Source organism: Xyrauchen texanus, chromosome 44 (genome assembly GCF_025860055.1).
Source record: "Xyrauchen texanus isolate HMW12.3.18 chromosome 44, RBS_HiC_50CHRs, whole genome shotgun sequence".
Taxonomy (NCBI): Eukaryota; Metazoa; Chordata; class Actinopteri; order Cypriniformes; family Catostomidae; genus Xyrauchen; species Xyrauchen texanus.
In genome coordinates, this window is record NC_068319.1 from 24,713,676 (window position 1) to 24,731,008 (window position 17,333).

At 38.0% G+C, this 17,333-nt stretch overlaps 1 protein-coding gene across 6 annotated transcripts in view; it reads right to left on the reverse strand.

Annotated features, from left to right (window-relative positions):
* strbp (spermatid perinuclear RNA binding protein) overlaps positions 1-17,333 on the reverse strand; it is a 139,514-nt gene that overhangs the window by 83,320 nt on the left and 38,861 nt on the right. For all 6 annotated transcript variants that reach the window (XM_052117709.1, XM_052117706.1, XM_052117707.1 and 3 more), the window contains exon 2: positions 4,513-4,581. The gene's annotated coding sequence lies outside the window, so the exon portion shown is untranslated. The remainder of the gene's footprint in view (positions 1-4,512; positions 4,582-17,333) is intronic.

Genomic DNA, 17,333 nt, shown 5'->3' on the forward strand with positions numbered 1-17,333 from the left:
AGCTGGAATGGGTGTTATTGCCATGAGAGGCCGGGAATTGAGATGCTATATTACCACATTGCAAAGAGAGACAGAGGCATTGTCTTATGACTGAGACAACCAAACTCAATGTAACAACACTTTCAGCATTAAAAACACTTCCAATGCCAAAGACATAAAAACATCTTTAATTTGAACCTCTTTAGCAAAAGTGCTGGTAGAGTATATTTTCACACACTAAACCAAAGATTTCTATGTGACTGCGTACATTCATTTAGGTGTAAAAATACAAGATGATACTATTGTTGTTTTGTTATATTGGTGCATATAAATATATGTACATATTATTTTTTTTGCGTGGAAAAAAACATAATTTTTATTTAATTGATTCTTACTATATTTTCCTTCTTGCATTACAGATATTTTCAAACTACTTGGTAAAATTGGCTGTTTGGTTGAAATCGCTGGATAAATATATATATTTTTAGAACTTTTTAAGAAATAAATATTGTTACTAAATACTATATTGTTAAAATGTTTTTGTTCAGGGCCTGGGTAGCTCAGCGAGTATTGACCCTGACTACCACCCCTGGAGTCGCAAATACGAATCCAGGGTGTGCTGAGTGACTCCAGCCAGGTCTACTAAGCAACCAAACTGGCCCGGTTGCAAGAGAGGGTAGTGTCACATGGGGTAACCTCCTCATAGTCACGATTAGTGGTTCTCGCTCTCAGTGGGGCGTATGGTAAGTTGTGTGTGGATCGAGGGGAGTATCATGAGCCTCCACATGCTGTGAGTCTCCGCGGTGTCATGCACAGTGAGCCACGTGATGAGATGCGCTGATTGACGGTCTCAGTAGTGGAGGCAACTGAGACTTGTCCTCCGCCACCTGGATAGACGTGAGTAACCGCGCCACCACGAGGACCTACTAAGTAGTGGGAATTGGGCACTCCAAATTTGGAGAAAAGGGGATAAAAAAAATAACAAATAATAATATAAAAAAAAATATTATGAAATTATATCAGAGATAGAATAATTACATTTTACTGAATGATTATTATATTTTTTTTCTTTCTTTAAAATAATGTGCACAGATGATTTGTCAATGAATCAGACCCGGAACATTTAAGAAAGTGAATTGGGTCCATTTGGATTACATGCTGAGGTTTAACCGTTAACCTTTAAGGTTTGTGTCAAATTCGTTTTTTATGTTAGAGTGGGTTTTGGTGCATGTGACCACACAACTAATCAAACATGCATCTCTCCTTTGTGTGTTTAGATGTATTCATCAGTAGCAGTGGGTGACTCCAGGGGTCTCATGTATAAAAGCCATATGTTTCATCCTAAAATGTGCTTACGCACAAAAAGTCAGATTTTGCATACCCCAGAACCTGCGCAAAGTCCCCTTAATAAATCCAAGATTGTGCGCACATGCACGTGCTTTATTCCCTCCCCCATCTCCTCCCCGAATAACCATATATGATGCATGCACCTGCTTTTGCTATGCATACCCTCATGTACATATAATTACCATATGCATATTGCGATCCAGACAAGTGATACTATCATGTTTAACGGTATGAGAAACTACTGAAGATAATACACACTGAAAACTACGTTGTATGCGAATAGACACTGCTAAAAAATCACTTCTTATTCTATGTCTTGTTTTTGTATAAAAATATCTAAACATCCATTAAACAAGATAAATTTACTTGAGAAGCATAATTATATATTAAAACTTGTTTACAAAGAATTTACACTCACTGAGCACTTTATAAGGTACACCTGTACACCTACTTATTCATGCGATTGTCTAATCAGTCAGTCGGGTTTCAGCAGTGCAATGCATATAATCATGCAGATATGGGTCAGGAATTTCAGTTAATGTTCACATCAACCATCAGAATGGATAAAATGTGATCTCAGTGATTGACTGGTGGCATGATTGTTGGTGCCAGATGGGCTGGTTTGAGTATTTCTGTAACTGCTTATCTTCTGAGATTTTCATGCACAACAGTCTCTAGAATTTACTCAGAATGGAGCCAAAAACAAAAAAAACATCCAGTGAGTAACAGTTATGCAGATGGAAATCCCTTGTTGAAGAGAGAGGTCAATGGAGAATGCCCAGACTGGTTCGAGCTGACAGAAAGGCTATGGTAACTCAGATAACCACTCTGTACAATTGTAGTGAGCTGAACAGCATCTCTGAATGCACAACACATCGAACCTTGAGGCGGATGGGCTACAACAGCAGAAGACCAAGTCAGACACTTTATTAGGACCATAGTGTTCATAACAAAGTGCTCAGAGAGTGTATCTTTTATCATGTGTCTTATTCTCACACCATTAGGAAATTATTTTTGATTGTTTTAGGCAGAAATCTAACCTCCCTTATGCGATTTTACTTCTCAAGCTATTATTCCAAATCTTTTTTAGGATGTTTTTATAGATCCTTAAAAATGAGACTTTTTTCCAAAAATAATAATAAAATTAATTTTGCAGTGTAAAGATCAAGATCATCAGATCGTGCATGGCCTTTTTAAAATAAATTAAACGTGCAATGTTTTGCATGATATTTTTCATGTTTATCATTACCTCAGTATGTGATTTATGCAATAAAACACAATTTAAAGTGCAAGGCCTTTGGGATTAAAAAATATTATGAGCCAAGCAATCCCCGTTGTCATTAAAAGTAAAAGTTCCCTCCATATGATGCCACGGGAAAGTCTTTCATAAGGAGTGCATCCATTAACAATTAACTTCTGATTCAGGTGTTTAACTCCATGTTTATAATCAGTCTTATCCATTTACATTTATGCATTTGACAGATGCTTTTATCCACAGCGACTTACAGAGCCCTTATTACAGGGACAATCCCCCCGGAGCAACCTGGAGTTAAGTGCCTTGCTCAAGGACACAATGGTGGTGACTGTGGGGATCGAACTGACAACATTCTGCTAAACAGTTTAGTGCTTTTGCCCACTACGCCACGACCAATCCACCACCTTTCCACTCGAAGTCGCCAATGCACACACACCAAGAGTGTGTAAGCACAGTAAAGAGTGTGTGGACAGTGCGTACGTATTTATGCCAAGTTTATTTTTTCTAAATTCCGATATGTGCGTGGGAAATTGCGTAAGCACATTTCAATGCCTAATTTGTGCGTGCAAAATGTTTCCACAAGCCACAGGAGTCTCAGCACTTCACAGTTTTAATAAAAAATTCAAGCAGCTGCTGGCAGAGCAGAGTGCAATCTCCAGCTCGTGTTTGTGTATTCCACTGAACAGCCCTTTAAAAGCACAATACAAAATGCATCCCAAAATGATGAAAAACATATATGAGACCAGAGGGACGAGAGAGAGAGAGAGAGAGAGAGAGAGAGAGAGAGAGAGAGAGAGAGAGAGAGAGAGAGAGAGAGAGAGAGAGAGAGAGAGAGAGACAGAGAGGGAGAGAGAGAGCATCAGATGGTTATTTCGGATTAGACGTAGATTTTGGAAAAATGCAATAAAAAAAACGGACACTGAGTCCCTAAACAGGGACAACCCGCAAACAGAAATCTACTGTTCCACAAATAAAACCAAAGTAAAAATAAATAAAAAACTAAAAGTTCAAAGATATGATGACAATAATAAAACTAAAAATACAATTATTAAAAATATGATAAAATGTGAAATAAAATGCCATAGGTTAAAAATATGATATTATGATAATAATAAAATGAAAATTAACAGATTTTTTTTTTTTTTATTATGGCTGCTCTGAGAGAGGTCTAAAATGTTTGACAACCAAAAAGTACATGGTTCACTAACCTGTTATATAGAATAAACCAACATCCACCATGTGCAACAAGCACAAATAATAACAATGAACATTTTTATATCAGATCTACTACAACTGATCGAGACAGATGCAAAGGCTGACAAAGTCATTGGATTCTCAAGGACACTGCGGCGAAACAGAGTGTGTGCGAGAGAGACGAGCAGCAATATGAGAGGCAGCATGGGAATACACACTCACGTGGATAGACTGTATCATGAGCGTGTGTGTGTGTGTGTGTGTGTGTGTGTGTGTGTGTGTGTTTGTGTCAATGTGTGGGTCTGAGGGCAGGGCTTTTAGATCCAATCCAAAGCAACCAACGCAGAGTAGAGCACTGACTGTTGCAGGATCCAATGTAGACATGTAACACAGAACCCCCCTTCAAGGTGTAAAACATACTTCCTGAATAACACGACTATGTACCATCAATCCAAGAGGTCTGATATGGCGAGGGTAAATAAATCCTTGCAAAATAAAAGGTCTCTTGAACTGTATCCAGACCACCCTGTACTAATTATTCCCAAAGTAAGCAGTGGGAGAAAGGGTTCTGTATGTTCCACAACAGTCAAACATCTACCCTGAATAAATGAGAGCATACAGATCACTCATTTGAGAAGGTGCGTTGGTCTCAGGCACCATTCATTTCTGCACCTAATCCCAGCCTGACCCGCTCAGGAAGGCCTTGTTTAAGAAGTCAGAAGAGAGAGGTCACGTACCGTCAGTGCTTACTTCCTGACTCTCTCCAGCGGCTGCTTTCGGATGACTACCACTGATGTATCTGGAACCTGTTGAGAGAGACGCAGTTACTAATCCTTTGTGAGAAGGCATATGTAATAACATGTCCAATTTTAAAAGCTGAAGTGTGCAATTTCTGCGCGATCAGCATCACCAAATAAATAATCACTGTTTTCAAACAAATTCCAGAAAATTCCCCCCGTCTTCCAATGGTTGTACAAACTCACACCATTCAAACCAATGCTGCTGTATCAAGCTGGATGGGGCACTTAAACAAACTGTATGTTTGGTAGCACCACAGAAAAACTGTATTACACTTTTAGGTGAAATCAACCTACTAATGACTTTCTTATATGCTTGTTGACTGTATATTGAGCTGTTATACAAGAAATCATTTTAACATAGGAAAATAAATTACACTGATTTAAAAAAAACTGTGCAGACATCACAAGCTGTACAATTGAGAAAATCTATTTAATACAGTGACACACATTAACAAAGTGGGTCAAATTTGTTAAATGGGACATATCCTTTTTTGTATACTCCAATGCTAACAATACAAAGCTCCTGCCCCAGCTAAATCAGACCATTAATGAAATCTAAAGGGGTAACACTTCATGCGTTGTTACTGATCAGACAGCTATTGGATCATGAAATTACAAAGTATAAATGCCCCTAAAGATGCATTCGAGGATGATAACAATGTGATCATAGAGATGTGACCAGTGTAAATGGATTTGGTTGTTCAGGCCACATATGTAAACTAGGGCTGGGTGATATGGCAAAAAAAAAAAATCTACATTTTTATCAAACTTATAGACAGGGCTGGACTGGGAAGAGAAATTGGGCCGTGATTTTACATGGCAACTGGCCCAACTGTTGAGCGGGTTGGGGTGTTTGACCAATGTTGTTGAGCAATATCCTTTTCTGCATATTGCAGTGCCGTTTTGTGCTCCGTTCTGCATAACACGGTGGCTCATTGTAGCTTATCACGGCCCATTCGGCACGTTTCGCGACCAAACCACTGGCCCGCTCGGTTCTCCCGATGGACATTCCGCCCCTGATCGGCCCAAAAGTGCACCGGCCCACCGGGAAAATGCCCTGTATGCCAGATTACCAGTCCAGCCCTGCTTATAGACTATTCACAATTAAAAAATTTTGTACTTTTATATGTACTCCAACATGATTCAAATTGTACGTTCTTTATTAGAATGCAAGACAACCTTGTTAGAGAAGTCCAAGTTCTTTTCATTATAGGAAACAAAGGTGTGCAAGAAAATTTTAGAAATGGACCTGAAATACATCAGAGGGGGGAAGTAGTCAACAAGTGAAAATGATAAATAAATTAAAATAAACCCAGAAGTTCAGAAATAATAGAATAAGTAAACTGCGAAATAATTCTTAGCCAGTGTAGGTATTCATTTGATCTAAACCAAGTCTATCTAGAAAGTTATCTAGAAATCAATATCTATAAATGATCAGGTTTATCTAGAAAGTACTATTTGCATATCAAACAATTTGTGTGTATATTCATAAACCCCTGCAGATAGAGATACGCCCTCTAGTGGTTCACACTGAGCAGCGGAGATACGTATATGAATAATTTATCATTACATTTCAACTAGCAAAATTTGTCAAAATGATCGCTTGCCAAATGTTGGCTATAGATGCAGCACACTTGAAACATGTCACAGAACAAAGCAATAATTAGCGATCTATCTCAGTCATCATGGCAAAAGGAGCGGCAGATGTTTGATTCTCCCATATATATCCTCTCCATGATTTGAAATGAAGCGCCCATAACTGTCACGTAACTAACGCTTTATTATGGGTAAAAAGAAAAAAGAGACCGTTCATCAACATTGTATGTATTGTATGTTGTATGTTGATGATAAAAATTGTATGTATTGTAGACAATAAAAAAAGAACTAAAATTCTTATTATAAGCTGGAGTTCTTGAAAAAAATTAATGTTGGCATTATTAGTACAAAATAATCTTATTAATATTTCTTAAAAAAAAAAAAACCTGTGAAAATGTTTTATTTTAAAATAGGATAAAAAAAATGGTTTTGCCCACCAAAACGTCATGTGGTGTAACCAACATGTAGGTAGCGATTTTGTTTTCATGTGACAAAAATAAAATAAATAAATTAGAAAGGACCCCTTTAGACCATTAGTGAATTAAAATAATTTTGTCATATTATTAAATATTAATATTTTGACATTTTTATGAAAAAGGCACATTTTGTTGAGGCCATTTGGTGTGACCCTAAAACTGGATATTCTTGAAATAAAACAAAATATTTGAATATTCCTTGAAAAATAACTTTTTTGAAACTAATGATGAAGTTGTGCAAGGAAAGTAATTAAAAATTAATGTTGAGTAACCATAAAGTACATTTAACTGAACTCATTAAATCAATATTTTGTTGTAAAAAAAGCCCTTCACAAATTTGTGAAAACCAACATGGACACAAAAAATACATTTCTATGAACTGAGTGTTTTAAACTACATTTTTAAAAGATTTCTAATTTTTATAACCTTAGACAACCTTATTTGTCAATGACCCACCACTGTACTCCCACCATTTACGAAAGGGGTGCTAAAGGAGCATTGGGACTGCACTATTAATCAAACAAACAAAGTTACAATTATAGCTGCCAAAATGAACTTCTGTCTATTTACTCCTCAATGTATAACTTCAGTTGTGTCTGTTTTCATGTTCTTTTCACATACAGTGACATAAGAATGTACATTTAGCATGTACAATAAGACCGTGTTTCTTGTATTATGCTGGCCAGGCTTGTGTGTTTCTATCCAAAGGGTCATAAAAGGGTAAAAATGATCTTGTAGAACTAGATGCAACAAACCTTAAATAACATCATAATTGGACTCTATGGATTAAGGCTACTGCAAAAGTATAGAACATGGCCCCTTTGGTTTTAAAGTACAAAGCGATATCTAAAAGGCATTCAAGCAATGTTACTCTTTGTAGTATTAAATGATTCCTTTGCTACAAGTGTACAAAACTGCAAGAAAGAAACCACAAGCCACACAATGTGTGAATTCTGTACCCAAGTCCAGTGCACACACAGCTGCAGATCTCTGCTTGTGGAGTGTGACTGTTAATGGCTGAAGCAGATTAACCCACTTTAATGCTCCTATCGGTGCGTTTGAATGCACCGGGTGGGATGCTTTTAAACATCACCTGGGAGCTCTCCGTGCACGGCAGAAGTTGAGTCACTGCTGACCCAGCTCCAGTTTATATCTGGTGTCCCCTTAATGGGCATCAGTGAGCGACCACAAACACTCCTGCTCCCTTTATCGCACACTCACGCTGACCCTGTGGTTGTTGTTCTTTGCGCCGTGCAAGATCCAGACGGCACAGAGTGAGCGAGAGAGATAACAGATGCAGTACTGCATCACGCATCAGTTCTGCACTCGTCTTCCTGGAGATCACTCACTCTATCGCTGCGGGGGAGGATGGAGAGCGAGCACGCAATTCTAGAAGGGAAACAGTAAATGCCGTGACCTGCCAGCTCTGTAAACAATAATTCCAGCCACGCTCACACAGTCACTATCAACTGCTTCTGGTCATGGTGTAAAACCATTTTCATTGGACAACTCACTGTCTAATACCCAAGTCCATTGGTTCCATTTACAAAAATAATAATACAATAATTATAAAACAGTAAATTGTACTTAAATGTTTGTATTGGTGGGGAAAAATGTTACTAAATCCATTGTGGGTAGCCAAACCAACAATTGGTCGCTGATCTGTTCTTGCCAAAGTGATACTGAATTATTCATTAATAGCTTATTTTTTATATATTTCATGTGATATTTTTATTTGTATTGTATTCAGTGTAAGCTTAATGCAAGTACACCTTAAAACAAGATTTTTACTCACAATGAACCTGGAAACATACTGTAGTTAAAAAATATGTATCTTTTACTCACTATGCAATTATGTAATAATGGCACCCATCTTAATTGAAGCAGTCAGACATCTGTTGTGAAACCCCGACAAAGCACATGCCCTAGGTCAAGGGCGCAAATCAAACTTTAATTTATTTATCGAGGCAGCACTGTGGCCTCTGCATTGTTGACATTTTTTTTATAATTTATTTTATAAAAGGTAAACACATTTTTTGTCTCTCCAATTTCAAAATGATAACCCAGTCTCTAGTGGGCACTTAACTGATTCATCTGAGGACTCTTAAAACTGACCAGCAATGTGTTTCATGCTCCACTGCCATCAATGGGCATCATGCCAAGACTTTACTGGAGGTTGTGTAGGCTCTTTCCATGTGCTTCAATCAGCGGCGGGCCGTGCATTTAAAGTCAAGGTCTTCAGTGTGATTCATGCCATTAAGAAACACAGTTTCACAATGAATAGTTTCACCCTATGCCTTTGGGCATCATATATTATTATCGCAGCTAACTAGTAATACCAATTGACATTTTAAAAACACGTCCACGCACAAAAGCCAGAACTTGAAATGACACTTAATGCTCAAGCAAGCTTAATTTTAACTGCACCATAACTGTTTTGTGAAATGAACATCTCCCAAACAGACATTCAAAAATCATCATTTTTCATACGAATCTACCATCTAATAATATTTGCGATTTAAATGTTGCTTGCAATACATTTTGTTTCGTCAGAGTACACCGTTATGCTGCGTTCCATTCAAGTTGGATGAGGGATATTCCTACTTGATATCTCCGACCTTAAAGTCATTCCATTCCCTCATATTCGGAACTGCAACACTCCCGTTAGCTTAGCAGGGGTTTGACTCTTATTAGAGATGTCTCCTATCAACACAACTGATAAACAATGCTGCAGTGCTAGCATTTGTGCTACAGGTGTACGATTATCAAAAGAGATTATAATGTTTTATACACCTGTTTCTGCAAGTCATGCAATGTGGAAACAAACTAATTTATCGATATGAATATGAATAAAGTGAATGTTTATCAGTTACTTTGTATATCTCCCTGAGTGTTGACATGTTTGTGTGACATCATGCACCTGCATCTCGGTGAAATCAGAGTTAAGAATTTCTGCACAAACCTACAAGTTGTAATTCTGATTTAAAGATGCATTCCATTGCACTTTTCCCAGTAGGAAGTTGTAAAATCCGACTTTCCAAATTGAATGGAACACAGCACTACTTTTCAAAACTTGATCCGACACTGAATGCTCAAGCAGCCTGATTTACACATAGAAAACACCTGATGTTGCTATAACAATACAAAAAGCACTTACCAATTTACTTGAAGTGAAAATCAGTCCTCCTTTCCTGATTAATATATTAACAACCACACGGTCATGCAGAACATGTCATGTTTCTAAATCCATAAGGATCTCTTTCTCAATGGCAATAGCGGCAGTTATGACGATCTCACGCTTCAGATTACGCACATCACTTAAAGCGTGATTGCGTCACACAAGGCCAGCTAGAAGGCCTCGACCGGGACAAATCCTAAAGATCAAAACCACCAAGAACAAATAAATCAATGTGATTGGCTGATGAATCTGACAATCTGACTTTAGTTGCTCATTTATTTGCACTGTTGAGGGATTCTGTAGAAATTCTGAAGGCCTGAGGGGGTGGAGCTCAAACTCACGAGCCGCTTCAAAATGTTTCAAAAAACATTTTGTTTTTCTCTATTTGTTTGTAGATTAATTAAGAGTGGAAGCGGTTAAAAACGCATAGACAAAAAGGTGATTGACAATGAAACGATTAAAAATATTAATTTATTTGTCATGTTAGGCCAGCAGAGAAGGGTTTGCAGGCCCTGAGAATTTGCCAATGGCTTCTATATATCTGCAGTGACTGGCAGAACAGCACACCTGAATGAATGAAGGAAGCAAGGAAAAGAGGAAGAACAAAAGCAAAAAATGCAGGGAAGGAAGGAAGGATGGACAGAAGGAAGGAAGAAGAACAAAAGCAAAAAGCAGGGAAGGTAGGAAGGAAGAAAGGAAGGATCGATGGACAGACAGAAGGAAGGAAAGATGGAAGAACAAAAGCAAAAAGCAGAAAAGGAAGGAAAAGAAAGAAGGATGTATGGAAAGAAAGAAGGAAGGAACGGAGGAGAAAGAAAAAAGCAAAACAAATCAGGGAAGGAAAGAAAGAAAGAAAGAAAGAAAGAAAGAAAGAAAGAAAGAAAGAAAGAAAGAAAGAAAAAGAAGGAAAGAAATTAGGAAGAACAAAAGCAAAACATGAAAGAAAGAAATTAAGAAATGAAGGAAAAGAGGAGGAAGAACAAAAGCTAAAAAGCAGGGAAGGAAAGAAGGAAAAGAAGAGGAAGAACAAACAAAAGCAAGAGTGTAGGGAGGAAGGAAGAAAGAATAAGAGGAAAAGTAAAAGAAAGAATAAAAACAATGAAGGGAGAGTAAAAGTAAAAACAAACACGATAGCAGATATTCATGGTTTTCTGCAGGCCGCCAGAAATGACAGCACTCCAGTAATAGATCTGCTTGACAAGCTTCCCCTGACTGAACTCTCTCGCAGAAGAAACATACTCTTGCTGCAATCCAGCATTTTACAGCTGTAAATATTGATACTCAGCCAACAATATTAAACTCACAAAATACAATGAGAACAACTGCATTTACAATCAATTCTTGTCAAGATATAGCACAGCACAATTGCTCCACAAGACCACCACGCAATATTGACCTGCTCCAGAATGTGAAGGTTTAGACGAGTGCTAGTGCTGCTCCACATTGATCAAATTGCACTAAAATAGAGGCATTACCAGAAGTGTAATCAATGCACAGTCTCTAATTCAAACATCAATAATTACACTCTTATGTGAGCTGGTATGATGCATTAAAGCGCTGCACACTCAATTATCAATGAAAACAAATTTGGAGTTTGAAGTGAATAACGGGTATATGAAGATAAAGGACATGGTAATTTATTTTAATTGCTTTCTATCAGTGTTATAAGCTAATCAAGCTTTAAATGACAAAAAGACAAGAAATTAATAACAAAAAAGATACAATTTGTCAATTTAAGAGTGCTTATGTTTGATGACGGATAAAGAATGGACTAGGAAATGCAATATTTTTCCCCCAAATTCAGTTGATTAAACAGAAACACTTAAGGCATGAAAGCAGCCAGATCATGCATGGCAGTATAACTTAATGTGGGTCTATATATGAGGTCTATATATGTATCACCATATGGAGTGTTATATCTGTGTCTAATTCCATCAAGCTCCACACATAGGTGATGAGCCAAGCTGGATTGTCAGTTAAGAGGAACGTGTGCCGACGATGGAAAGCTGAATTTAATTAGCGATCTCAGACAATGTCTCCCACACATGCAGCGCTCCGTTTTGAATACTGGAGAAAAGGTCGCTTACCAGATGAGAATAGCTTGACTGTGGGATAGATGTCAAGCAGATAGAGTCTGTGCTATACATTTAAATAGTTAAAGCTGTCGTAATCTACTAACAGACGCCTACTTGAACTTGGACATCGGATATCGCATGAACTGCATCTTTTGCCTTTGAGCCACAAAGCCATGACTTAAATAAATTGTTCACCAACACATACGATTCTTTATTTCACAATGACAGAATTTTTTGGGTGAGCTATTGCTTTAAAACGAACATAGCACACCTGGAAATTGTCACACATAACCTATTGGCCATGACAGCTTTTTTCAGGACAAACTTGTTCCTTGTCGGGTAACATTCTTGGTAAAAAAAAAAACTATCACCTTTCTGAACCTGTTGTGTCAGACCTTTGTAAAAACAACGACTTTCAGCATTCCAAAGCATCAGTTTCCAACATCCAAATGCCAAGGGAATTGACAAACCTGTCCGGCTGCACACTGCAGTTCAGTTACAAGGAAATCAAGATGAATCTCCTGGCCAAACCCAGATTTCCTCTTGTCAGCAAATGTAAAGGTCAGGTGTGCCATTATTATGAAGCCCCGGTGCCCTTCAGCTTTCAGGAACTCTGCCCTCTCAGCCGTATTTACTCAGCCTTATTTAATATGCTTTATAGGTGATTTTAAAAGAAGTTGCCACATAATGACCTAACAGCAAATACATTTCCACAAAATAAGCAGTTTTTAGTTAATTGTCTGTATTTCTTGAAAATGTAAGTAGGTGGTTATAGACAGAACCAGGTCATTTTATAGTCTCCAGCAAACAGCAGGAAAAGTGCTTTTAAAACATCTCTATTGTGATATGCCGCTTAAAACAATTCATTCCTTTTTTTTGTGCATCAGTACGCTGATTAACATGTTGTCCACATATATGGAAATTGGGACATTATTCTCTTGAAAAAACTTGAAAAGAACATGCTAGTTATTTTGAATAACTTTCAACATTATCTGTGGGTCATTTCGCTTCATTTTAACTCTTTCCCCGCTAAACTTTAATGGCCCGCAGAATATTTTCTTCCATGAATATATGAAGATGCTATATATCACAATAAAGATCTGAGCCTCTGCTTTTAGGCAAAAAAAACGATTTTATTTTATCTTCATTTGTTCTTTTTTTATTGCGACTTGAACAGAGGTCGGTTTTGTCAAAAAACAACATTTCAGACAAAAAGCTGATAAAAAGGCATGTTTATGTCTGATATTTTGAGCTTCCCAATACTCCACTTCTTCATGTTTGAGACGATCGCAGTCTATTTCTTTGATCAAAGAGTTGCGTACTCTTTCAAAACATGCGCAGGGGTCTTCCTTACCGTATAACACCTAAAACACAGAAACCCGGAAAATTCCGTGTTTGGCGGGGAAGCGTTTTTTCATAAAACACGGAAAATTCCGTGTTTGGCGGGGAAAGAGTTAATATAAATGTTGTTATATGTTATTTTGTTATCACTGTACAATAAGGTTCTTTTCATTAATATTAGTAAACGCATTCCTTCATTAACTGTGCATTTTCACATTGAGAATCAATGGGTTTAGAGGTAGACCGATATATCGGTTTTACCAATATTTGGTTTTTGGAACTATCGGTTATCTGCAAAAATCTATGTCGATAATTTCCAATAGTTTTTTCATCATTTCAAAATAAGTGTCCCCTATGTGTTTTAAGCTTGTATATACTTAAAAGTCCTGCATTATGCTCCAAATCTTCAGCCGATTAATCGGTTATTGGTAGAGATGCACTGATCGACCGGCCAGGGACCGGAATAAGCCGATTTTCCGCATGCTTGGCCGGATCGGTGACCGGCCGGTCAGCCTCACGTCTTTCCGATTCCAAGCCGGTCCGTTTTGTTGCCAGCGGCGCAGGCAATAACGTCACAGCCGCACGTAAACATGTCATTGGCGTGGAAGATCCTCACTGTGAGTGAAGAATATATAAAGTTCGAAATGTGTAATAATTGTAAGGCCAAAGTAAACCGTGGGGGAACCACCACAATAACTTTCGGAACAACAAACCTAATTAGACATTTATAACACCATCACCAGCTGAAAATGCCCATTTTAAAAAAGAAGCTAAAAAGTGAAAGCGGCTAAAGCTAGCCAGAGCTCAGAGCCAGTCACGAGTCAGCAGCCTCTCCTATCATTCCTTGGAATGAGCAGCGAAAAGACCAAAGCAATTACGAGGAAAATTATGGAATTCATGACCCTGGATGACCAGCTGTTCTCCATAGTTGAGGACAGAGGGATCAGAAATCTGATACATTTCCTCGATACAGAGTAGGTGGTCATTTTCCGACGTCGCGTTGCTCGAGTTGTTTAATCTCGTGTCATGTCACACACAGTTCTGTTATCTGTCAACATTTGGGTACACAAATCCGGGAGAGGGGAAGCGGGGTGCTGGATGGCAGAGGCAGGCTAAATACTATAGAAATGTGCCGTTGTGATTTAATGTGCTGAGTAATGTAATTTTTCCCACCGTGTCCGATATTAAAATCAGTGCGACACACATTGCAAAAGGCGTGGGCATTGTCGATATGGCTTCGGGATATGAAATTAAATTCTTCCACCCAGCTGTTGTTAAATGTACATGTATATTTAGTTTTTCTTCACTGGAGCACCAGCTGAGTCTTCTTCTCCCCTCTACCAGCGATGCTTGATTTAACATCCCGCGTCTACTGCCTGCACAGATATCAACAGCGCAAATGGGTTGTAGGTTGCCAGGTTGAGGTCATAAACCTAAATAATTGTTTTGTTAGACGAGTAATAATGAGAAAAAGGTCCATTTATAAAAATAGTGGGAAATGACATCTGTTATATAAAGCAACTCATTTGCAGTTAATTGTTATTTCTACCGCTTTCCAGTCACAGAGCACTTTATTTTGAGAGTTGTTTAAGTGAGAGAAGATCCTGTAACTTAGTGCAGTTTGGGGGAAATTGTAATGTTTAATAATTTATTTTATTATGAAAATAAAATGTTGCATTGAAGAAAGGTAGATTTTGTTTGTATATGCGGTCAATAATAGTTCTTAGAAAGAAAATCGGAAAAAATAAATTATCGGCAGGTCACACTTGCAAAAAATTGGAAATCGGAATCGGCCAAGAAAATTGCAATCGGTGCATCTCTATTTATTGGCCTTTCCCACCCCCTTAGTTATCAGTATCAGCAAAATCCATTATTGGTCGACCTGTAAATGGGTTCATCTCAAATGTTGCTTTCAGAGGTTTTATATGGAGTTAGGATGAAAATAAGGTGTATTCAGAACTGTTCTGAGACCAGTGCAGAATGACAGCACACTGGAGGTTAAGTCATTTACTCAATAGGGAGCAAGGGAGCATCCAATAGCTCTCTATGCAGCTAAGTGCATTCAATACAAACTTCCTATCAAAGATTCAGTTTCAGGCTCCAGATGATGTTTGGACCATTCAACATGTTTGGCAGACATGGGACAATGGTACTCAGTACATAGATTCAGAATGTATAATATATCATTTTATTTTTACATTGTTGGCAGTTATTGGATGATGCTTGCCATTACTTTGAATCATAATGAATTATGCTAATTTCTGATGTAATGTCTGTAATGTCTCAAAAACATGAATAACCTACACTCTTGGAAACATCATTAAAATTAATTTTTTACTTTCTATTGCTTGGTATTTTTTACAATTTCACAACTTAGTCCCAACGTCCACATATTTGTCCTGTCCTGCTCTTTCCTTATCATTCATTCTGCCTGTACACCAGTGGGCAGACCAAAGAGGCAATGATGGCAATAAATTCCTTGTGTGAGGAATTTAAAACAGAGACTTGTAAAGATTAAATGGCAAAAAATTTAATAATTGCATACAACATTAGCATGCATTTCTGGTTTGACGAGATCTTTTCTTGTTTCTTTTCAGAATTTTTCAATTCAAATGACTGTGAAAAACCATGAATATGTTTGAAGGCAAATCAGTGACTGACTGCAGAGACCCCTAATTAACCATACCAGCCTTAGATGTCCAGATGTTCTCTTCAAAGAGCTAAATGCTGCACACTGAACACTTAAAGAGAGATGCATAAGTACAAAGAAAAATGAAATAAAAGTAAAGAATGTATGACAATGAGGTGGAGATTCATCTTTATCTTAATCAACATCAGCCTTCAGAAAAGCACACAAAATTGCCAACGATCATGTTAGCACTAAAGTTCAAACCCGAGCAAATGCAATGGTTCAGCATCAGGATTCTTGCTCGAACTGTCAATTTCTGCCAGAAGACGATGAAGCTAGGAGAGAGGAGCTTACGCTTTACAGTAGGATGCAATATAAACTGGTGGTGTTGGGGTGATGGAGGGTTGAAGTACACAGCATACAAATCCATTAGGAACAGCTGAGTGGAGCTTGTAAGGCATTGGACTAGATCATGATTGGATGAGATGTCTGATGAATAAATGACGTAATGCCGAGTTCTCTATCAGAAAAATTGCATACGCTTCCACTTCCTGCAACACTATTCATTGACCGCACCGTGCCATGACAAAATACATTTTGCATCCAAGTTGAATGTGATGAGACAAAAAGCAGACTTATCTCACTGTGAATTCAATGAGTTGAGTTAAAAGTCCATTAGCTGAAAACAGTCTGTTCTTACCAAAATTCAAACCACTGCCCCCAGTGGATGAATCTGGAAGTGATGAATGGATGATCACATGTGAGGTAAAATTTTCAGGTAATATATACACAGAATGGAGCCAAATGAGTTTTAAGTTGTAAAATCAGTCAACATGAATGCATATTTTATTACTTATACACCCAAACCCCAACCCTAAATATAACTGTCAGCGAAGTAAACATTTCAATTTAGAGTGAAAATTCAACCTCCGAATTGCAATCATCGATTATGAAAACAAGATTACTTCCCGATTTCCACGCAACCAGTCCCTGAAGCTGCTCGCGCAATGTGCTATTAGTAGTACCACAGGAAACAGTAACAATTTGAATTAATGCAAAGATGTGATGAGAGTTGCAGCTTGCCAGTAACTCGGCAGAGTGGGGTCGATGTCAGAGTACCAGAACATTTGGTACCAACATGTCGAGTTCAAAAGAATCAAAAGCCCCCAAATTTAGTTTTTAGGCAAGGATGCAGACATTCATAGTCACACATGCACCTGTAAGCTCATTGTGGGTCGCCTACAAAAGGTCAGGAGTCGTGCTGCCTGCCTCTGCTGTGAAAAGCTTGCAAACCCGTGAATGATGAAACCATTCTCATCTGCCGTTTAACAAATAAGGCTTCTCACCGGATTTCACTGGGATCCTGCGGAGATCTCTCACAGAGAGGTCCAGCCCTATTTAAAGCAATAAAAGAGTACTCTCCACTGCCAAAGCAGTATTGTTAGCCCGACTCCCACAGACAA